The sequence below is a fragment of the Oryctolagus cuniculus genome, chromosome 1, assembly GCF_964237555.1.
Source record: "Oryctolagus cuniculus chromosome 1, mOryCun1.1, whole genome shotgun sequence".
NCBI classification, from domain to species: Eukaryota; Metazoa; Chordata; class Mammalia; order Lagomorpha; family Leporidae; genus Oryctolagus; species Oryctolagus cuniculus.
The window spans coordinates 18,474,528-18,498,366 of NC_091432.1; the positions used below are offsets into that span (position 1 = coordinate 18,474,528).

Here is a 23,839-nt window from a genome sequence, read left to right on the forward strand (position 1 = left end):
TTTTCCACATGAGGAAACAGTTACATAGAAGTTCAGCAGTTTGCACACAGTTACCTAGCTGGTGATGGGATTAGAAAGCAATTGATGGAGCTGGTGCTGTGGTGCAGCCGGTTAAAGCCCCGGCTTACAGAGCTGACATCCTATATGGACGCCAGTTTGAGTGCCAGCTGCTCCACTTCTGATCCAGCTCTCTGCAAATGCACCTGGGAAAGCAGCGGAGGATATCCCAAGTCCTTGGGCCCCTGCCTGCATGGGAGACCCAGAAGTTGTTCCTGGCTCCTGGCTTTGGATTGGCCCAGCTCCAGCCATTTAGGGAGTGAACCAGCCGATGGAAGATCTCTCTGTCTCTCTCTCTGTCTCTGTCTCTACCTCTCTTTATAACTCTGTCAGATACATAAAATAAAAATAAAAAAAGAAAGCAATTGGTACTGCTCCTGTCTGGGTATGGGGTACATCACAAGCTTGCAGTTTAAGTCTTTGTCTATAAATGTTAACACACTGGGAATATTACTTGGAATTACTGAATTATGATTCAGTCTGTTTCATTTTAGGATTCTGTTATGAAAATAATTATGTGGCTTTGGTTTTGCAGGTCACCATCAACTATGCTAATTCATTTAGTGACAGTAGAGAGCAGCAAGCCTAATAGCAAGTTTGTGGAGCATCCCAGGATTACTCATTTATCTGTGTACCAGACCATTTACTGAAGATTTGGAAAGTAGAATTAATTTTGGCTTCCTTAACTCTTGTTTCCTGGCCATACATCTTCTGGAGATGCCTTTACAGGGGGTGCAGGGAAGAGGAAGACTGGAAAATTTTTCCTTATACATAAATTATAATCTCCATGAATGTGACAGATTAACAGGGAAATCTGATGGCGGGAGAATTGCTGGAAGGCCAACTAATTTCAGTGGATGGTAGCAAAAGTGATATTTTGTTATGAACAGTATGATCAAATAACACAAGCATTTGATTTATATAGAGAAATAGGAAATTTCTCTCTAGGTTTTTTTGGGGGGAGCTCTAAATTTATGGTAGCACTTGTCCTTAGACACACACTGTATCATGTTTTTTATGTTTCTGGTACAAGTTATTTTCTGAACAAGATCATAAACTTAAGGACCCAGTTTGGGCTTTTCTTTTTGTAGGTACCCTCTTTAGCTCTAAGTATATAATAGGTGATTTCTAAAAAACCTGCTGGGAGTGAGAGTTTGATGCAGCAGTTAAGACTTGGGATGACTGCATCCTATATTGGGGTACCTTGGTTTCAGTCTTGGCTTTGCTTCTACTTCCAGCTTTCTACTAATATGCACCCTGGGAGGCAGCAGTGATGGCCCAAGTAGTTGAAAGACCCAGCCATGACTGCTGTGGGCATTTGGGGAATAAACCAGCAGATGAAAGATCTCTCATATACATAATATATATACATGTGGAGCAGCGGAGGATATCCCAAGTCCTTGGGCCCCTGCCTGCATGGGAGACCTAGAAGAAGTTCCTGGCTCCTGGCTTTGGATTGGCCCAGCTCCAGCCATTGCAGCCATTTAGGGAGTGAACCAGCCAATGGAAGGTCTCTCTGTCTCTGTCTCTGTCTCTGTCTGTCTATACCTCTACCTCTCTTTATAACTCTGTCACATACACTTCCAATCCAGCTCTCTGCTATGGCCTGGGAAAGCAGTGGAAGATGGCTCAAGTCCTTGGGCCCCTGCACCCATGTAGGAGACATGGAAGAAGCTCCTGGCTTCGGATCAGCCCAACTCTGGCCATTGTGGCTGTTGGGGAATGAACCAGCCGATGGAAGACTTCTCTGTCTGCCTCTGCCTCTCTGTAACTCTGTCTTCCAAACAAATACACATATACATATGCATTACACATATACATTATATATACATGTATATATAATGTATATGTATACACGTATACATAATACATATGTCTCCCCTCCCCTCCCCTCCCCTCCCCTCCCCTCCCCTCCCCTCCCCTCTCCTCTCCTCTCCTCTCCTCTCCTCTCCTCTCCTCTCCTCTCCTCTCCTCTCCTCTCCTCTCCTGTCAGAGTTAGAGAGAGAGAGAGGGGTCTTCCATCCACTGGTTCACTTCCAATTGGCTGCAATGAAGCCGGGAGCTTCTTCTGGGTCTCCCACGCGGGTTCAGGGGCCCAAGGACTTGGACCATCTTCTCTTGCTTTCCCAGGCCATAGCAGAGAGCTGGATCGGAAGTGGAGCAGCCGGGTCTCAAACTGGTGTCCATATGGGATGCCAGTGCTTCCGGCCAAGGCTTTAACCCACTGTGCCACAGTGCTGGCCTCCTAGCTCTATTTCTGACCAGTCCCAGCTGTTACATTTGGGGAGTGTCAGCATATGGAGATCTCTCTGTCTTTCAGAAAGAAAGGTTGTTGCTGTTTTGGTTGATAGAGCTTCCATTTTCTAAAGAGCTTGTTTTTGTACAAATGAAATCAGAGTGCTGACAAGTTTAATTTTGTGGACTAGTTTTTATTTTTATTTTTTTAAGGAGTGATGTGAAGGAGGTGATAGATACCATTTAAATGGGTGTTTAAATATGAGGAACACTTTTCAGAGCACAGCTGGAGAATGATGAAAGCATAATGATTGTTGAAGTCACTTTTTAAAAGGTGATGATGTCTAAAGAGATGTTGGGAATTTGTTCAAGCTACATTGAACATACTCCCTGATTGGCTGAAGCAGAACTGTAACTTTTGTACTTTCTAGCATATAGGCTGTCTCAGGAAGAGTTTCTACCAAAAGAAATAATATCTGGCTTCTTGAATTAAGAACTGAAAGAGTGGGTGGCACTGTGACATAAGCAGGCCTGTGGAGCTGGCGTCCCATATGGCACCAGTTTGAGTCCTGGCTGCTCCACTTCCGATCCAGCTCTCTGCTATGGCCTGGGAAAGCAGTGGAAGATGGCTCAAGTCCTTGGGCCCCTGCACCCATGTAGGAGACATGGAAGAAGCTCCTGGCTTTGGATCAGCCCAACTCTGGCCATTGTGGCTGTTGGGGAATGAACCAGCCGATAGAAGACTTCTCTGTCTGCCTCTGCCTCTCTGTAACTCTGCCTTCCAAACAAATAAATCTTTAAAAAAAATTAATGAGATTGAATAAACTTTCCTGCTTTTGAAGAGAATAGGATAAATATCCTGAGATAAGACCATATGGAAGCATCCTGCTTGAGTGCCCATGTGTTTCAGGGTAAGGTAGGGGCAGGGTTCTTGGCTGCCTGGTCCAAGAGTGTTGGAGATGGTAAAAGTTCGATGGTTGGTATTGTGAAAGGACTGTTGTATGCTGTTTGTATTGGGCATGTCTACCTAAGAGGTGGCATGAGCTCAATGAGAGGATTTTGATGTGTTGGGTAGTGTCAGGGGAAGATAAAAGAAGCAGCAGGGAGGTGCTGACTGGGGATGATAAAGCCTGCAATTGGAACTAAGCCTCCCTCTAGATTAGGGAGAGGGAGAGAAGGATACAGTGTGAAAAACAAGATTCTAGATTCCAAGCTACTTATGTTTTCAAGAGTCCTCAGGTAAGATATTGCAGGACTAGAATTTTTCTGTTCAAACTTGTAAGCCGTTTTGATTTCTTTTTGGGATAGTAGGCCAAAAGCTATATTTATAGAACTTGTTTTGACATACTGTCCCTTGCCTTCCTGACTGGAATCCAGCTACTGTTGCACTTTGCCTTGGCAAGAAGGATTGATTGAAGAAAACCTGTGAGTAGATGTACAGGTGATTGAAACCAGCTCCCGACTTTGTAAATGGGGCAGCTGTAAGGTTTGCAGTTCATGTTGCACAAATGCCAGTGGAGTTGCTGCAATATGTAAGATGATGTAATTACCAGCTTACGTGTGACATGCTGCTGGTCTTCCTGCGTAATAGCCATTTCCACACAAAAACTTGGAGGCAAAGAAGGAAAATGGTTCAAAAAATAAAATGCTTTGGAACAGAGTATGAGCCGGGAATTTTTCTTTACTTTTTGCTTCATAGTTTTAAGAATTTCTTTTAAAAATTTTCAATATTGGTAACATTCATAAGTAAATCCACCTGGTACTACACCTCTTCAACTACCGTTAGTAACTACTACTTTTTCCTTCCAGAGATACTGTGTTCATGTACAAGCCTGTGTAATTCCTTTCTTATATATCATGACCAGTTTACTGCTTTATTCTCTTCAGTAGCTATAGAGTATAGAACACTCTATATGGTTGGTTACATTATAATTTATTTAGTCCCCAATTGATAGGCATATAGTTCTGGGTTTTGCTTCTAAAACTATTAATTTTTTTTTTTTAAGATTTTATTTATTTGAGAGGTAGAATTACAGAGGGAGAGACAGAGAGAAAGGTCTTCCATCTGCTTATTCACTCCCAGATGGCCGCAAAGGCTAGAGCTGAGCCAATCAGGAGCCAAGAGCTTCTTCCGAGTCTCCCACATGGGTGCAGGGACCCAAGCACTTGGACTATCTTCCACTGCTTTCCCAGGCCATAGCAGATCGGAAATGGAGCAGCCGGCACTAGAACTAGATCCATATGGGATCCTGGCACCGCAGGTAAAGGTTTAGCCCACTAGGCCACAGTGCAGCATGCCCCCTCCTCCCCTTTTCTAAGATTTATTTATTTACTTGAAAGGCAGATCTACAGAGAAAAGGAGAGACAGAGATTCCACCCACTAGTTCACTTCCCAAATGGCCACAATGGCCAGGGCTAAGCAAGGCCGAAGCCAGAGCTTCATCTTGGTCTCCCATGTGGGTACAGGGGCCCAAGCCCTTGGGCTGTCTTCTGCTGCTTTCCTAGGTTTGTTAGCAGGGAATTGGATAGGAAGTGGAGCGGCTGGGACTTGAACTAGCACCTGTATGGGATGCCGGCACTATAGGTAGTGGCTTTACCTGCTACACCACAATGCTGGCCCCTGTGACTTTAAATTTTTATTTTTTATTTTTATTTTGCAAGTCAAATTTACAGAGAGGGAGAGAAAGTCAGAGATCGCTCTTCTAGTCACTGATTCACCCAGATGGTTGCAACGGCTACCACTGGGCCAGGTGGAAGCCAGGAGCTGCATTGAATCTCCCACGTGGGTAGCAGAGGCCCAGACACCTGGGTTATCTTCCACTGCTTTTCCCAGGCTATTACAGGGAGCTGGATGGGAAGTGGAGCAGCCAGGACACTAGCTGCTGCCCATATGGGATGCTAGTTTCACAGGCTGCAGCTTTATCTGGTATGCCACAACATCAGCCCTGTAAATTGTATTCTTAGGAATACTCCTTTACATATTTTGTGTTCATCAGATAGTTATTTGTAAGCTAAATTTATAGAATTGGAATTGCCAAATTCATGTTCAGCTTTCAGTGTTGATGGGATACTTAAAGTTCCTTTTAATATTTTGCAAGTGATACCATGCTTTGCAGAATATTATTTGTGGAGAAGGAGATCTTAATACTGCAACAACTGTCAAATTACCATCCTATGGCCCAAGTCCTTGGGCCCTGCACCCACATGGGAGACCAGGAGAAGCACCTGGTTCCTGCCTTAGGATCAGCGCGGTGCGCCGGCCGCAGCGCACCGGCCACGGTGGCCATTGGAGGGTGAACCAATGGCAAGAAGGAAGACCTTTCTGTCTCTCTCTCACTGTCCACTCTGCCTGTCAAAAAATAAATAAATAATAATAATAATAAAAAACACAAATTACCATCCTAAATGGTTACTGGAGTGGATGTAGAACTTGAAAATCTGAAAGACATAAGAAACCTTGAGTTGAGCATGGCTGTCTATTTATTTATTTATTTATTTACTTGAAAGAGTTACACAGAGAGAAGGAGAGGCAGAGAGATAGAGGTCTTCCATACGCTGGTTCACTCCCTAGTTGGCTGCAAAAGCTGCAGCTGTGCTGATCTGAATCCAGGAGTCAGGAGCCTTCTCCAGGTCTCCCATGCGGGTCAGGGGCCCAAGGACTTGGGCCATCTTCTGCTGCTTTCCCAGGCCATAGCAGAGAGCTGGATCAGAAGTGGAGCAGCCTGGACTCAAACTGGCGCCCATATGGGATGCCGGCACTGCAGGTGGCGGCCCTACCTGCTACGCTACAGGGCCAGCCCCTAGCATAACTATCAAAGCTAGCAACCATTAGAACCAGAGAAAAGCCATGTTGCTGAGGGGAATTTGGTAATAGTAGATGAATCTGCAAGTCACCCTAATTTCACTCTGAGAGTATTAGTTTTACTCATATATGATGTCTTCCAATTAGAACATTTGTGATCCATACTTACTGAGATGTCTTTTTCTCAAAAAGCCACTCAGATTGATTTCATGAGACCACTGAGACTTCAGTATTTACCTGTGACTTTCAGGTAGTTGTCATTATCAAGTTTATTAATCACTAATTAATAAAAGTGAAGTTGGGGCCAGCACTATGGTGCAGCATGTTAAGCCACATTTGCCAGGCTGTCATCCATCCATATGGGCACCAGTTTTGAGTCCTGGCTGCTCTGCTTACAATCCAGCTCCCTGCTGATGTGCATGGGAAAGCAGTGGAAGATAGCTCAAGTGCAAGTACCCCTGCACCCACATAGCAGACCCCAAAGAAGCTCCTGGCTTCGGACTGGTCCATCTCTGATAATTGGGGCCATTTGAGGAGTGAACAAGCAGATGGAAGATTCATATTCATTCATTCTCTCTCTCTGTCTCTCTCTCTCTCCTCCCCTTGTAATTCTTTAAAATAAATCTTTAAAACTAAATAAAAGTGAAGTTATACTTGAGTGTTCTAATGTAATAAAAAGCATTTTATAAACTATGCCTTATTTTACCAAGAAAGCTCAAGTTTGAGTGACTGTAGAACCTAGGTCACTTAGTCCATTCTCTACACTTTAGTTCCCTCATTGAAAAATGGGAGTGGAAATGCTAAAGAATCTCCTTTGAGCATTCAGAAAAATAACTGTGAAATAATTTCCAGAAGGTTATGTATTACAGTGACTGTTCAGAGCCATCAAAATTACAAGATAATTTTAAAAGTAACTCTGACAGTGCTTTAGAAAAAATTAGTCACATTCTGCCTACGTGGTGCTAGCATATGGTGCAGCCCTGATGAGCTGCACAAGTGGGCTGAAATCAAAATGCATTTGGAGAGAGGAGCAGCAGTGACTCACTAGATGAGACAGATCTGGCCTTATGGCAGGGCAGCTAAAGTAAGGAGGGATTGGTGGCCTTAGAGCATGCCAAATTGGAGCAAGTGATACATGAATATTATGGAAAAATTGAATGAGTCCTTGTGTTTGGATTCCTGGTGTAATGATCCCTGGCTCCGCAGACCCTACTTCTTCCACGGGGAACCTTTGCCACTCTGACTTAACGGGCGTTGTTCCCTGTGCCATTGAAGGTAGAAGCCACCAGGCAAATACTTAGCACCAGTGTACCTGGAATGTTGCAAACTGGAAAGATACTTATCAGCATTCTAATTGTGCCCAGACAAAACTGCAGTTAGCTACCATGTATAAACTGCTGCTGCCACGTCCAGTCATCCAGTATTGATACTGCTGCCTTGAGAAGGAAACAAAAGGAGTTACAGAAAGAATGAAGCTTCTCCACCCCACCTCACTGTATAGGAAGGAAAGACTGTATAGAGAGGAAAGAATTACTCTGAAACCATGAGGATTTGGGGAGGAAACAGGAAAAGAGAGTTTATTTATTTATTTATTTGAAAGGCAGAGTTAGAGAAAGAGAGATCCTCCATCCACTGATTTAGTGCCCAAGTGGCTGGGGCTGGGCCAGGCCAAGCCAAAGCCAGGAGCCTGGAACTCCCTCCTGTTCTCCAGATGGGTGGCAGGAATCCAAGTACTTGGATTATCTTCTGCTACCTTCCCAGGTACATTAGAAGGGAACTGGTTCAGATGTGGAGCAGCCCGGACTTTTTGCTGGGATGCCAGTGTCAAGAGCCATGGCATAACCTGCTGCACCACCACACTGGCTCCAGGAAAAGAGGTTTTTTAAAAAATGTGTTTTGGGGCCTGTGTTGTGGTGTAGCAGGTTAAACCTCTGCCCACAACACTTGCATTCCATATGGGAGTTGGTTTGAATCCCAGTTGGGGCAATTCCAGTCCACATCCTTGCTAATGTGCTTGAAGAGCAGAGGAGAATGGCCCAGGTCCTTGGGCCCCTGCCCCCATGTGGGAGACCCAAAAGAACTTCCTGGCCCCTGATTTCTTCCTGGCAGTTGCAGACATTTGAGGAGTGAACCAACAGATGGAAACTCTCTTCTCTCTCCCTCTCCCTCCCTAACTCCCCCCACCCCTCTCTTTGTAACTCTGCTTTTTAAATAAATAAATCTTTAAAAAAAATTTGCTTCACATTCTTTCTCTGCCTCTTCTGAGCACCTCCAAAATGGGCTACTTTGCAGGTGAAATGACTTACTAGGAACATTGTGGTCATATGGAAAGAGCAGATAACAAAACTGCAGGTGAGATCACTGATTGTGGAGAAAGGATGAGAAGAAAAGGCTCACCTCCCTCACCCTCACTTAACTTTATTGCACACTTTTTGGTATGATTTCAGAGGATTTAACAGTTTTGTTCATTTTATGAAATAAATGTTATATGTTGTAACATATAGATAAGGATGCTATTGGCAAAGTCAAGCCAAGCCTTAGGCCATTTCTTTTAAGATTTATTTCTTTATTTGAAAGAATTATAGAGAGGCACAGGGCAGAGGCACAGAGATAGAGAGGTCTTCCATCTGTGGGTTCGCTCCCCAAATGGCCGCAAAGGCTGGAGTGGGGGCCAATCTGAAGCAGGAGCCAGGAGCTTCCAGGTCTTTCATGCAGGTGCAGGGGCCCAAGCACTTAGGCCATCTTCCACTGCTTTCCCAGGCCACAGCAGAGAGCTGGATCAGAAGTGGAACAGCTGGGACTAGAACCAGCGTTCATATGGGATTCTGACTCTGCAGGCTGTGGCTTTACCCACTATGCCACAGTTCTGGCCCCTAGGCCAATTTTAATTCTGGTCTTAAATATAGACTACCTGGGCTGGCGGAGTGATGTTGCAGGTAAATCTGCCACCTAGGTGACTTCCCATGTAGGTGCTGGTTCAAGTCCTGGCTCCTCCACTCCCCACCCAGCTCACTGCTAATATGCCTAGGAAAGCAGCAGAAGATGGCCCTAATACTCGGGCCCCTCCTCCTATGTGGGAGACCCAGATGAAGCTATTGGTTTCAGCCTGGCCCAGTTCTGGCTCATGTGGCTGCTTTGGGGAATTAACTAGTGAACCTCTCCCTGTGTCTCTCCTTTTCTCTTTCTCTTTCCAATAAATAAATCTTTTTAGGCCAGCGCCGCGGCTCACTAGGCTAATCCTCCGCCTTGCGGCGCAAGCACACCGGGTTCTAGTCCTGGTCGGGGCACCGGATTCTGTCCCGGTTGCCCCTCTTCCAGGCCAGCTCTCTGCTGTGGCCAGGGAGTGCAGTGGAGGATGGCCCAGGTGCTTGGGCCCTGCACCCCATGGGAGACCAGGAAAAGCAGCGGCCATTGGAGGGTGAACCAACGGCAAAGGAAGACCTTTCTCTCTGTCTCTCTCTCTGTCCACTCTGCCTGTCAAAAAATAAAAAATAAATAAAAAATCTTTTTGAAAAAGAAAATAAACTTGAGTTAACAAATTTTTTGTACCAAAATTATCTTTTTTTTAAAGGTGCTTATCATAGCATTTATTTTTTTTTTTATTTTTTGACAGAGTGGACAGCGAGAGAGACAAAGGTCTTCCTTTGCCATTGGTTCACCCTCCAGGCCGGCGCGCTGCGGCCGGCGCACCGCGCTGATCCGAAGGCAGGAGCCAGGTGCTTCTCCTGGTCTCCCATGTGGGTGCAGGGCCCAAGCACTTGGGCCATCCTCCACTGCACTCCCGGGCCACAGCAGAGAGCTGGCCTGGAAGAGGGGCAACCGGGACAGAATCCGGCGCCCCGACCGGGACTAGAACCCGGTGTGCCGGCACCACAAGGCGGAGGATTAGCCTAGTGAGCTGCAGCGCCGGCCAAAATTATCTTTTAATCCCACTTTTTCATGAGCCTTTTAAGTATCCCCACATCTGTGGTAGAGATTTAATTAGGTAGGTATTTACAGTCTGAATGAAAAAAATATAGTTAGGTTTGTAGGTGACTTAGTGATAGTCTTGGTTAAGCTAGAAGGATGGGAACAAGTTGGAGGAAACCATTGTAGCAAAGGTTGTGAGCCCCATGAGAGAGGGGTTTCTACAGGAAACCTTCCAGACCGTCTTCACATAGTCTTGCGTAAAATAGCACAGGGTTATTAGCTCTCCTCTGACAAGGAGAAGATATGAGAGTGCCAAGTTACGAAACCTGATGCAAGTTTTCAAAGTTATTACCACAACAATTTAACAGGACTGAACTGTACACTTAAAAGTGGTTAAGATGGTAGATTTTCTGTTATTTGTTTTTTTAAAAAATTAAGATTTTTTTTTTTGACAGGCAAAGTGGACAGTGAGAGAGAGACAGAGAGAAAGGTCTTCCTTTGCCGTTGGTTCACCCTCCAATGGCTGCTGTGGCCGGCGTGCTGCGGCCGGCACACCGCGCTGATCCGAAGGCAGGAGCCAGGTACTTCTCCTGGTCTCCCATGGGGTGCAGGGCCCAAGGACCTGGGCCATCCTCCACTGCACTCCCTGGCCACAGCAGAGAGCTGGCCTGGAAGAGGGGCAACCGGGACAGAATCCGGCGGCCCGACCGGGACTAGAACCCGGTGTGCCGGTGCTGCAAGGCGGAGGATTAGCCTAGTGAGCCGCGGTGCCGGCAAAAATTAAGATTTCTTTTTTTTAAAGTTGGGGAAAATATTGTTGCCACTACAGAAAGGATGAACATACTGGCCAGTGTGGAGAAGGAGATGAGGTTGAGATCGGTTTATAAATGTCCCTACTAATGTCATGGAGAGGACACACTTAGATGACTCATATAGTCAACAGGGATCAAGAAGCACCACCCTTACCCTCAATCATACAGAGGGACTAGTTGAGTAGCCAGAGGGCAAGTGTCACAAGAAAGAAGAGAATTTTTCTATGGCACAGAGAGTATTAAAAGTCTTGTCCTGGGCTGGTGCCATGGTGCAGTCGCTTAATCCTCCGCCTGTGGTGCCGGCATCCCATATGGGCGCCAGTTCTAGTCGTGGCTGTTCCACTTCTGACCCAGCTCTCTCTGTGGCTTGGGAAAGTACTAGAAGATGGCCCAAGTCCCTGGACCCCTGCACCCATGTAGGAGATCCAGAAGAAGCTCCTTGCTCCTGGCTTTGGATTGGTGCAGCTCTGGCAGTTGCAGCCAATTGGGGGAGTAAGCCAGCAGACGGAAGACCTTTCTCTGCCTCTCCTTCTCTGTGTAACTTTTAATTTCAAATAAATAAGTCAGTCAGTCAGTCTTGTCCCTGCTGACAAAGACAAGTCAAAACCAAACCAGATACTGTACTGGACCTGTGGACTCTTCTACCATAGAGCTTACTATAGTAGGAGAGGATGCCCTGGAAATGATAAGACTAGAAAGAGCATTTATTATGGGCTTTCCGATACCAGTTTATCCCCATATTACAAATAAGCAAGAATAACTTACTAAAGCTTAGTTTCCCTAGAATCATTCAGTCTTAATTTCACCTATTTCTGCTGAGTGTGTTTATACATTTTATTTACTGCACTAGCCTTTGAAGTAGTCTGTCCACTTTTAGTAGTGATATGTGTACCTAGGATCCTAAATTCGAATCTGATGGCAGCTGTGCTTCCCTTGCTATGGAGTCCCAAGAGAAAATAGGTAGATACTGCTCTAAGCAAAAACTACTGGATTTTACCATATGTCTCTGGTGAAGTTTTACATCTGATGAACTGGGCTGTTCAGGAAAGCTCCCCAGTTGATTGTTTTATCTGATGAATGGGCTTTCTAGAGTATGGGGGCAGGTGAAATGGAATATTCCAAAACAAAAAAGAGCCCAGCCTTCTTTTCTTTTTTTTTTTTTTTTTTTTTTCTTTTTTTTTTTTTTTGACAAGCAGAGATAGAGACAGAGAGAAAGGTCTTCCTTTTTCCATTGGTTCACCCCCCAAGTGGCCACTGCGGCCATTGTGTTGCGGCCAGTGCACTGCGCCAATCCGAAGCCAGGAGCCAGGAGTTTCCTCCTGGTCTCCCATGCGGGTGCAGGGCCCAAGAACCTGGGCCATCCTCCACTGCACTCCCGGGCCACAGTAGAGACCTGAGCCCAGCCTTCTTGTTAAGCCATCCTTATAGTAGAGAAAAGAAGTCAAGAGTGTTGCAAGCAGATATAAAAGGCAGCAGAATGTTGAGTACACTTTTCCCAATTCATTTCTATTACTTGTCCCTTACTTTGTCTAGTTGAAAGTTTGTATAGTGGCTTGATTGTATTTTGGGCATTGATTTAGTGCCTTTTGAGATGTATCAAGTACTTTTTGGGGGGTACAAGTGAGGAAATTTATACTTTGAGACGCAGATTAACTTGTTGGTAAGTCACACAATTACTGAGGAACAGTAGAACTTTTCACTACACTTAAGCATTTTCTTGACGGTCTCATAACAGTGGAGACTTACAAGATTGGTGGGCTGGCATTATGGTGCAGTGGGTTAATCTGCATCCTATATCAGAGCACCAGTTCAAGTCCCCATTAGTCTGCTTCTGATCCAGCTCCTTGCTAATGTGCCTGGTAAAGCAATGTAAGATGGTACAAGTGCCCTGTCGCCTGCATGGGAGACCCAGATCGAGTTCCTGGCTTCTGGCTGTGGCCTGGCCCAACCCCAGCTGTTAGGACCATTTGGGGAGTGAGCCAGGGGGTAGAAGGTATCTATCTTGCTCACTCTTTCTCTGTCACCATGCTTTTCAAATAAATAAGTAGGGGCCAGTGCTGTGGCTTAACAGGGTAAGCTGCCATCTTTGATGCTGGCATCACATGTAACTACCAGTTTGAGTCCCAGCTGTTCAACTTCCTATTCAGCTCCCTGCTAATGTGCCTGGGAAAGCAATCGAAGGAAGATAGCTCAAGTCTTTGGGACCCTGCACACATGTGAGAGACCTGTATAAAGCTCCCGGCTCCTGGCTTCAGCCTGGCCCAGCCTAGCTATTGCAGCCATTTAGGGAATGAACCAGTGGTTGGAAGATCCATCTCTCTCTCCTCTCCCCTCTGTAATTCTGGCTTTCAAATAAATAGAATACATCTTTAAATAAATAAATAAATATTTTTAATATATGTATTTATGATATATAATATATAAGGTACCCAAAACAAGGCATGGCATGTGGTAAATGCTTAAAAATGTTAGCTGTTATTTATTATCACTTTGCAAGTATCTGGACATGACTCCCTACCTTGAGTTGACAAAGATTTATGAGCTTTAAATACCATATTCCATCCATTTGAGGATGTACATATGTTACCACCGATAACTTAAATTCATTGATTCTAAAGATAGAAAATCTGTTTAAAAAGCAGTTCATTTCAAACTGGTTATAAAATCTGTGAATTATCTACTGTTTGGAATTATCCACACTAGGTCAGTTTCCTAGAGGGCCTTAGGGTAACCCTGAGGGCCAGGGGAGACAAATATTTGAGGCCTGCTTGACTCTCCTCTGTTGTCAGCCTGACCACTTTCACTTTCATGTTTAGGAGAAAAATACTTCTGCTTTCTTTTTTTAAAATTAGTCTATAGACTTTAGGAAGGAGGAGGGACATTTAAAAACCTTTGTTCTGAATAGTTGCTAAATTCTTCACTAGCTGCCTGTTTTGTACCAAAAAGATTTTTAAGGAATTATTATAGGGTATATACTAATAACTGTCAATAGGAGTGAGACTTGCTGAGGAGGCCAAGGTTGTGCATGGGCTCAGAACTTATGTAGGTCATTGAGCATCACTGTGCCACCAGCCCTTGTCTCTGGAATTTGTGCCAGTGCCCGCTATGCAAGAGCTGCTGATGGTGACTGTGAGTCAGTGGCCATCTTCCTGGGCAGTTCAGTGTTTTGTTATTTATTCAGAATACAAGCAGGGTAGGGCAGCAGCAAACTGGCTCATTACCTTGCTTACTCTAAGGAAGGCATTAGGACATCTAAGAGCTTTCATATCAGTCAAGTACAATTTTTCTAAAAGCAAATTATTTGAGAGCAACAGAGGGGGTGGGAAAGTCAGAAAGAGAATCTCCATTTGCTGGTTCACTCCTCAGATGGCCAATGGCTGCAGCATTCCAGGCTGGGCCAGGACAAACCCAGGAACCAGGAACACCATCCTGATTTTCCACATGGGTGGCAGACAGGGCCCAAGTAGTTGGACCATCTTCTCCTGCCTTCCCAGGTACATTGGCAGGGAGCTGAATTGGAAGCAGAGGGGCTGCAGCTTTCTGATACGTGATGCCAGCTTCAGAAGTGGCAACTTAACCCCCCTGTGCCACAGTGCCAGCCCAGTCAAGAACAGTTTTTAAAACTTCGTATGAGGCTGCATGTTAAGCATCTTAACATTTTTCACAAGGCGACAATACTGTTTATTCCTCAGCTCTCCCTTGGCCCCTCTCCCTCTCCTACCTTTTTAGTGCTTCTTTTCCCACTTAGCTCTTTTGTTTTGTTTTGTTTTTGTTTTTTGGTAAAGATTATTTATTTGAAAGAGTTAGAGAGAGAAATCTTCCGTCCAGTGGCTCACTTCCCAGATGTCCACAGTGGCTAGGAGCGTCTTTCGGGTCTCCCATGGTGGGTGGCAGGGGCCCAAGTACTTGAGTCATCTTCTGCTTTCCCAGGCTCATTAGCAATGTGTTGGATGGGAAGTGGAGCAGCTGGCTAGGCCACAACTATGCTGCCACTCACTCCCCTACTGCACCTCTTTAACCCTTCTTTGGGACCACCTGAGTACCTCCCTGTCTCTATGTGGTGATAGAGAAAGGTGCAGATAATGCTAATAGAAGCAGCCATCTGTGGAGCTCCAAGAAAGTAGCAATTGGGACAGTCTCATAGAACTTGTGCCCCTTGGTTCTCCACAGAAATGAAACAAAAGATACAAAAAATTCATACCTAAAGCTTTTAAATACCAACCAGCGTTGCGCAGAGTATTTCTGTTTTCTCACGGAACAGGCAACAGAATGTAAGAAAAGCAGAACTGGGAAGACTGGTTTTAAAGAAAATGCTTTCTTGGGTATTGGACCACTGACTGTCCTCCAGGTGACAAGGGTTAGTGTGGAGGAAAACAGTGTTGTTCCTTTTGTGTGTGTGTTTGAGTTTTGGATGGCGTAAGAGTAAAATGACTAATACTGCTGTGTGTGTGTGTGCACGCGTGCGCGCACCATGCTTTAAAAGAATCCCCTTTTTCTTTCTCTTGGCTAGCCAGTTAGAGTGTTCCTCACTCCACAAGGGCTGCTGTTTCTCAGGGACCTGTGAATGTGTCCCTTACCCTGTCATATACTGGCTTTTCTTAACCCCAGTTCTTTTGCCCTCTCTGCCCTGAAGATTCTCTGACTGGCGTGGGATCTGAGTCTGATCTCTCAGGATGGAAGAAATGACACCTGTAAAAACTACCCACAAAACAGCAGTGTTTCTCACACTGTGCTGTTCCATGCAACATTTTGGGAAACATGAACAACACCAACTAGCAGAAATTTAACTTACTGGCCAGTGCCGCGGCTCACTAGGCTAATCCTCCGCCTGTGGCGCTGTCACCCCAGGTTCTAGTCCCGGTCGGGGCGCTGGATCCTGTCCCGGTTGCTCCTCTTCCAGTCCAGCTCTCTGCTGTGGCCCAGGAAGGCAGTGGAGAATGGCCCAAGTGCTTGAGCCCATGTACCCGCATGGGAGACCAGGAGGAAGCACCTGGCTCCTGGCTTCAGATCGGCACAGCACGCCGGCTGTAGTGGCCATTTAGGGAGTGAACCAACGGTAAAGGAAGACCTTTCTCTCTGTGTCTCTCTAATTCTGCCTATCACAAAAAGAAAGAAAGAAAGAAAGAAATTTAACTTATTTTCTATCCTTCAAGGTAACCACTGCTCCAGAGCCCTCTCAAGACATAGCATCTCAATAAATGTGGGCACCTCCTAGATGTTGATCACATTGTCCAAGAAAGACAGCCCACGGCCTTTAGGGTTAGGTTTTTTTGTTTTTGTTTTTTTTTTGGACAGGCAGAGTGGATAGTGAGAGAGAGACAGAGAGAAAGGTCTATCCTTTTTGCCGTTGGTTCACCCTCCAATGGCCGCCACAGCTGGCACGCTGCGGCCAATGCACTGCGCCGATCCGAAGGCAGGAGCCAGGTGCTTCCCCGGTCTCCCATGCGGGTGCAGGGCCCAAGGACTTGGGCCATCCTCCACTGCCTTCCCGGGCCACAGCAGAGCTGGCCTGGAAGAGGGGCAACCGGGACAGAATCCGGCGCCCCGACTGGGACTAGAACCCAGTGTGCCGGCGCCGCTAGGTGGAAGATTAGCCTATTGAGCCGCGGCGCCGGCCTAGGCTTTCTTCATCAGCATCTACCCAGAGACCACATGCAGAGTATCTTCTTTAATGTCTGCATCCATAGAGTAGTCCTCACCATAAACGTTGATGATGCCACAGGATTGAAGTATTGGGAATTTAATAATGGAAGTCCCTTTTCTCTTAGTAACTTTTGATGATAGAGACTGGGTCCAAGTAAATGCTTTTAGAAGTTATGTTGTTAGTATATACATTAAAGTTATTGGAGGGGCCGGTGCCGTGGCACACTGGGTTAATCCTCCTCCTTTGATGCCGGCATCCCATATGGGCGCCGGTTCTAGTCCTGGTTGTTCCTCTTCCAGTCCAGCTCTCTGCTATGGCCTGGGATAGCAGTAGAAGATGGCCCAAGTGCTTGGGTCCCTGCACCCACATGGGAGACCAGGAAGAAACTGCGACCATTTGGGGAGTGAACCAACAGAAGGAAGACCTTTCTCTGTCTCTCTCACTGTCTAAAACTCTACCTGTCAAATAAATAAATAAAATCTTCAAAAAAATAAAAGTTATTGGAAGTATCACTGCTTCATTATCAAAACTAGAAACTAGATTCATGTGAAACCAATCAAAATACTTGAGCACCTATTTTATGCAAGTTGAGGAGCAACTTTGTCTTCAGAGAGGCTGGGTGGGATGGAGGGTCTCCTTACCTAGTTCTGGGTCTTGATTTTTCTGCCAGAATTCTACTTTCCAGTGACTCTGTCTACAGGTAGGGCCAGACAAGTTCTCCTGGTAGGAGTAGTAACTGGAAATTTGTAGGAATTTGGGGAGCTTTATAGAATCAGTCTTTATTTGAAAAATTGTTCAGTGATGCTTAAAAATAAAACAAATTGGTTTTGTGGCTTAGTTCTTTGCTTTTATCTTCCCCATCTGATTTTTTTTCCCCCTAAGTGGTTGATCACTGACCGAGGGCCTCCAACATGCATTTACAGAAGCAGGAACTTGGTTGCCTTTGAAGTTTCATGCTCAGCACCTACCTTTCAGGATGGTTACTTTGGGGAAAAGCTGTGGCCTCTCCTTAGTTGCTAAAATAATTATACAGCCATTAGCTTTTTGGTAGTCTCTTGTCCAAAGGCAGATGTTAAATGTTATTGTGTTGTTGGGGCTAGTGCTGTGGCGTGGTGGGTAAAGCCGCCGCCTGAGGTACCAGCATCCCATATGGGCACTGGTTTGAGACCCGGCTGTTCCACTTCCAGTCCAGCTCTCTGCTGTGGCCTGGGAAAGCAGTAGAAGATGGCCCAAGTCCTTGGGCCCCTGCACCCACTTGGGAGACTCAGAAGAAGCTCCTGCCTCCTAGCTTCGGACCTGCACAGCTCCAGCTATTGCAGCTAATTGGGGAATGAACCATCCATCGTATGGAAGACCTCCCTCTCTCTGCCTCTCCTTCTCTGTGTAACTCTGACTTTCAAATAAATAAATAAATCTTTGGAAAAAAAAAAACTGTGTTGTGACCTAGATGTGCTGAAATTCTGCCTCATAAATCCTGGTCATTGTTTGACTATTTGTTGTAACACCTAGGGGGCAAGCCTCTTATTTAAGTCTTTTAGTGCTTCAGCACTTCCCCATCTTTTCAGGTTTTGGTGTTTTAAAATTAACTTTGAGATAGTAAACATACTATATCTTTAAGGCACTTAAAAAATGGGAGGGGGGAGGTTTTTTTTTGTTTGTTTTTGCTTTTTGTCTGCTGCCTTGGTGACAGAGGGGCTATTATTTGAAACAAAGTTGTTTATCTGCAGTTTTGAGAAGTATAGGCATGGCCCACTTATTTTTTTTTTTTTCCTTGGTTTTTAGAGTGAAGACATAGCCCAGAGAGGGAGGTGTAAAGCTACAGGTATGGGCCAGCTGCGTGGCTGGGTGTGCTTCATGGCCATCTTTTTAACCTTCTTGCATGAGACCTGCTGTGCAGATATGAAAAAGTTGCTTTCAGAAAGGTGATGACTTCTCTTCTACATTGTTTGGTATAGTTTGCAAAATGTCTATCCTTAGGAAGCTAGAGATGTTTTCTTACTCTTCTCCTCTTCTTTCTTCTTAGCTGTTTCCCAGAGAGGGCTTACTTCTTGGTAGAGCTAACTCTGTTTGGAGTGGGGAGAATGGAGAGGAGAGAGGAGGAGCATTTTGGGGTAGAAGTATTCTGTTAGACACTTCCCATTAACTTTCTCTGCCTTATTAATCATCTCATACATGAAACTCCTACTAAACTAGAACAGATTGAGGAAGAAACTTAGTGGGTTAGCCTCCTGAACTAGAATTTTTTAAAAAAAGATTTTATTTATTTGAGAGATAGTGTTAGAGGGAGAGACAGAGAAAGGTCTTCCTTCCGCTGGTTCACTCCTCCAAATGGCCGCATCGGCTGGAGCTGGGCCAATCCAAAGCCAGGAGCCAGGTGCTTCTTCCTGGTTCCCCATGCGGGAGGAGGGGCCCAAGCACTTGGGCCATCCTCCACTGCTTTCCCAGGCCATAGCAGAGAGCTGGATCAGAAGAGGAGCAGCTGGGACTAGAACTGGTGCCCACATGGGATGCCGGCATACTGCGCCACGGCACCGGCCCCCAGAATTTTTCAACATACTGATTTTTTAAAACAGCACCGAAACTTAAAAGTGTAAGCTTATAGTATATTGTTCACTGAGAGTCACACAGCTAGTTTGGGATCTGAAAATTTGACTTGATGTGCGGATAGTCACAATTTAACAGGGTTTTTGTTAGATCAGGGTTAGTCACGGAAGCTCCGGTAGAATTGCTAAGCTTGTACTGTTGCTGAGAACACTAGTCACGAAAGAGTTTCTGCTAGTCGTTTGTACTGATTAGGGGAGGAGATAGTAGTGATAAGTATAGGGGAGGAGTGGTTTTCCTTCCTTTGGCCTTGTCATATCCTTTCAGTATACTATAGTAACTTTACAGGCAAAGCAACTTACTACACATGACAAATTATTAAGCTTTATTTCACACAGTGATTTTAGATTTTAAATAGAAGTTTTAAAGGAATATTTCTATTCTTTCTTTCTTGTAAACCCTCCATGGCCCACAGTTTGTTAATTTTTTTTAAAGGATTTATTTATTTGAAAGGGAGAGTTACAAGAGGCAGAGGCAGGGAGATCTTCCATCCCCAAATGGCCGTAACAGCCACAGCCGAGCTGATCCAAAGCTGGAGCCAGGAGCTTCTTCTATGTCTCCCTCATGGGTACAGGGGCCCAAGCACTTGGGCCATTTTCCACTGCTTTCCCGGGTGCCATTAACAGGGAGCTGGATCAGAAGTGGAGCAGCCAGGACTCAAACCAGTGCCCATATGGGATGCCAGCACTGCAGGTGGCGGCTTTACCCACTATGCCACAGTGCCAATCCTGATAATTTTTTTAAAACATTTATTTATTGGCCAGCGCTGCGGCTCAACAGGCTAATCCTCCGCCTTGTGGCACCGGCACCCCGGGTTCTAGTCCCAGTCGGGGCGCCGGATTCTGTCCTGGGTGCCCCTCTTCCAGGCCAGCTCTCTGCTGTGGCCAGGGAGTGCAGTGGAGCATGGCCCAAGTGCTTGGGCCCTGCACCCGCATGGAAGACCAGGAGAAGCACCTGGCTCCTACCTTCGGATCAGCGCGGTGTGCCGGCTGCAGCAGCCATTTGAGGGTGAACCAATGGCAAAAGGAAGACCTTTCTCTCTGTCTCTCTCTCTCACTGTCCACTCTGCCTGTCAAAAAAAATAAAAATAAAAAAACTATTTATTTATTTGGAAGTTACGCAGAGAGAGAAGGAGAAGTAGAGAGAGAGAGAGAGAGAGAGAGAGAGAGAGGGAGGGAGGGAGGTCGGTCGGTCTTCCATCCGCTGGTTCACTCCCCAGTTGGCCGCAATGGCCAGAGCGAAGCCAGGAGCCTAGAGCTTCTTCCAGGTCTCCCACATGGGTGCAGGGGTTCAAGTACTTGGGCTATCTTCTACTGCTTTCCCAGGCCTTCGCAAAGGGCTGGGTTGGAAATGGAGCAGCCAGGACTCAAACTGGTGCCCATATGGGATGCTGGCACTACAGGCAGTGGCTTTTCCCACTACACCACAGCGCCAGCCCCAGTGTTAATTTTTAAAAATCAACTAATTACTTTGAAACGCAGAGGGACAAAAGATTATCCATCACTGGTTCACTCCCCGAGGCCCACAACAGCTAGGGCAATGTCAAGCCAAAGTCTGGAGCTGTGAACTCAATCCAAGTCTCCCACTTATGTGACAGGGACTCAACTATTAGAGCCATCACAGACTTCTCCCAGGGTGCATTAGCAGGAAGCTAGAATTGGAAGTTGAGCTGGTACTCAAACAGGCACTACAGTATAAGGTGCAGGCATCCCACATAGCATGTTAACCACTCTGCCAAATGCTTGCCCCAGTTCAGAAATTTTTACATTTTTTAAGTCTTTTTTTTTTTTAAGACCTATTTTTTATTAATTTGAAAGGCAGAGTTAGAGGAGGAGAAACAAACAGATTTTCCTTCTGCTGGTTCTTTCCCTATATGGCTACAACAACTGGGGCCAGGCCAGGCTGAAGTGAGCCAGGAGCTTCATCTGGGTCTCCCATGTGGGTGCAGGAGCCCAAGTACTTTGGCCATCTTCCTCTGCTTTCACAAGCGCATTAGCAGGGAGATGGATCAGAAGTGGAACATCTGGTCTCTAACCAGTGTCCAAATGGGGTGCTAACATCACAAGTAGAGACTTAACCTGCTATGCCACACTGCTGGCCCCCTGTCCAGATTCTTATTGGTACCCTACAAAGGTTTTTAGTTTTAAGTTATTCTGAACTGTCACATTAATGCAACAACCAGAAACTTCCACAAAGTAGGATGCCACACAGATAATTGCCAATTTGGATCAGCATAATTTTTTAAAGATTTATTTCTTTATTTGAATGTCAGAGTTAGAGAAGGAGAAGCAGAAAGAGAGGGGAGAGAGATCTTCTATCCACTGGTTCATTCCCCAGTTAGCCACAACAACTGGAGCTGCGCCAATCTGGAGCCAGGAGCTTCTTCTGTGTTTCCCACACAGGTGCAGAGGCCCAAGGACTTGGGCCATCTTCTACTGTTTTCCCAGGCCATAGCACAAAGCAAGGTTGGAAGTGGAGTAGCTGGGACTCGAACCAGTGCTCAAATGGGATGCTGGCACTGTGGGCGGCGGCTTTACCTGCTTTGCCACAACACTAGCCCCAGCATTTTATTTATTTATTTATTTATTTATTTTATTGTATTTTATTTTATTTTATTTGAAAGAGAGAGAGCCAGAGAGAAAGAGAGGTCTTCCATTTTGCTGGTTCACTCCCCAAATGACAGCTCTGTTCAGATTGAGCTGATCCGAAGCCAGGAGCCAGGAGCTTCCTCCTGGTCTCCCACATGGGTACAGGGGCCCAAAGAATTGGGCTATCTACTGTTTTCCCAGGACATAGAAGAGAGCTGGATCAGAAGAGGAGCAGCCAAGACTTGAACTGGTGCCCATATGGGATGCCAGCGCTGCAGGTTGGGGCTTTAACACGCTGTGCCACAGCGCCCGCCCCTAGGATATATTTTATTTATACACACACACACACACACACACACATATACATACACACATACACCTTTTACATATGAATGGTACTGATTTAGACATATATAGAGATATATATGTAATATACATATATACACACACACACACACACACACACACACCTTTTACATGTAAAAGGTACTGATTTAGTAGCTCTAGCAGACCTACTAATTGTACCAGTGTTTCAGGTACTGAGTTTTAGAAGTGAAAATCAAATCCATAAAAGTATTCAATTACTCTGGTTGGTTATTTTCAAGTGGTGTCGGTTGCTTGCTTATTTTTTTTTTTTTTTTTTTAAGATTTATTTTCATCTATTTGAAAGATAGAGTTACAGAGAGAGGTAGAGACAGAGAGGTCTTCCATCCGCTGGTTCACTCCCCAGATGGCCACAATGGCCGGAGCTGTGCCGATCTGAAGCCAGGAGCTTCTTCCTGGTCTCCCACGTGGGTGCAGGGGCCCAAGGACTTGAGCCATCCTCCGCTGCTTTCCCAGGCCATAGCAGAGAGCTGGATCAGAAGAGGAGCGTCCAGAACTGAAACCGGCGCCCATTAGGGATGCCGGTGCTTCAGGCCAGGGATTAACCCACTGCACCACAGCGCCAGCCCTGGTTGCTTACTTTTCTGTACTCCTCCTGACATGTAAGTGCCAGCAGCTAGGAGGGGATCATACCCAGTGACTTCACAGTCTGGGGTTACAACTTTTCCCTAGATTTTGTACTTAAGTTTTCGCCAGCAGATTAATAGTGATTTTTACTACATAGATTGACTTTTTCAATTTAGTAGTAGTCTGTAATCTCCTCACTAATATAACCAGGCTTCATTTTATTGCCCTTTCATACACTCCGATTATTGGGGTGGAAATATGAAAATTGCTCACCTGTTACTGAGCACCGGGTTGCATCAGTCAAGATAGATGTTTGCACATGCCACCTAGGCTTTTGCTCTCTCACCCTTTTGGCAGAACAAATGCTGTGATTTCTAGCGATTATCTCTTCTAATCTAGTTTTTCAACATTTTCTTGTTAACTTTATTCTATTCCTATTTTCTGAGTGCATGGTGTGTGCTGTTTTCTTGAATGTTTCCCTTATGTATATTGATTAATGTTTTGAAAAATTTTATTTATGGCACTGGGATTATGGCTCAGTGGGTTAAGTCACTGCTTGCAGCACTGGCATTCCATATTGGAGCGCTGAATTCACCTTCCTGCTAATGTGCCTGGGAAGGCAGTGGAAAGTGGAAGATGGCCCAAATATTTGGGTCCCTGCACGCAGATGAGAGACCACATGGAGTTCCAGGTTCCTGCCTTCAACCTGGCCCAGCTCTGACTATTGTGGCCATTTGGGGAGTGGACTACAGGTGGAACGTTGATCTCCACATACCCCCTCATCACTTGCCTTTCAAATAAGTAAATAAATGTTAAATTAAATTTTTTTTATTTGAATATCACAAATACAAACATGTATGAGATAGATCTCTCATATTCTAGTTCACTCCCCAAATGCCTACAATAGCCAGGACTGGGCTAGACAGAAGCCAGGAAGTCCATCCAGAACTCCCATGTCAGTGGCAGGGACCCAGCTACTTGAGCCATCAGCACTGCCTCTCAGGGTGTACATTAACATGAAGCTGTAATCACAGTTAGAGCCTACAGCCACTCCCATTTGGATTCTTAATATTTTAGCAAGTTGATTGCCCTACCCTCCCATAATTAGACTTTGAATTGTTGCCCTTGAACAAGTAGAGTATATTTAAGGCAAAGAAAACTGAGACAGATAAGAAACCAGGGAAAGAAGAGGAAACCATGTAAGTAAGTTCAGGGGTGGTGAAGAGACTGAGGGAGAGTT

At 45.4% G+C, this 23,839-nt stretch overlaps 1 protein-coding gene across 28 annotated transcripts in view; it reads left to right on the forward strand.

Moving 5' to 3' along the window:
• The window catches only part of CELF1 (CUGBP Elav-like family member 1), a 104,216-nt gene that overhangs the window by 38,664 nt on the left and 41,713 nt on the right, over nucleotides 1-23,839 (forward strand). For 17 of the 28 annotated variants that reach the window (XM_070070511.1, XM_070070502.1, XM_070070464.1 and 14 more), the window contains exon 2: nucleotides 18,242-18,281. The exons of the other annotated variants lie outside the window; for them this stretch is intronic. The gene's annotated coding sequence lies outside the window, so the exon portion shown is untranslated. The remainder of the gene's footprint in view (nucleotides 1-18,241; nucleotides 18,282-23,839) is intronic. 28 annotated transcript variants of the gene reach the window in all.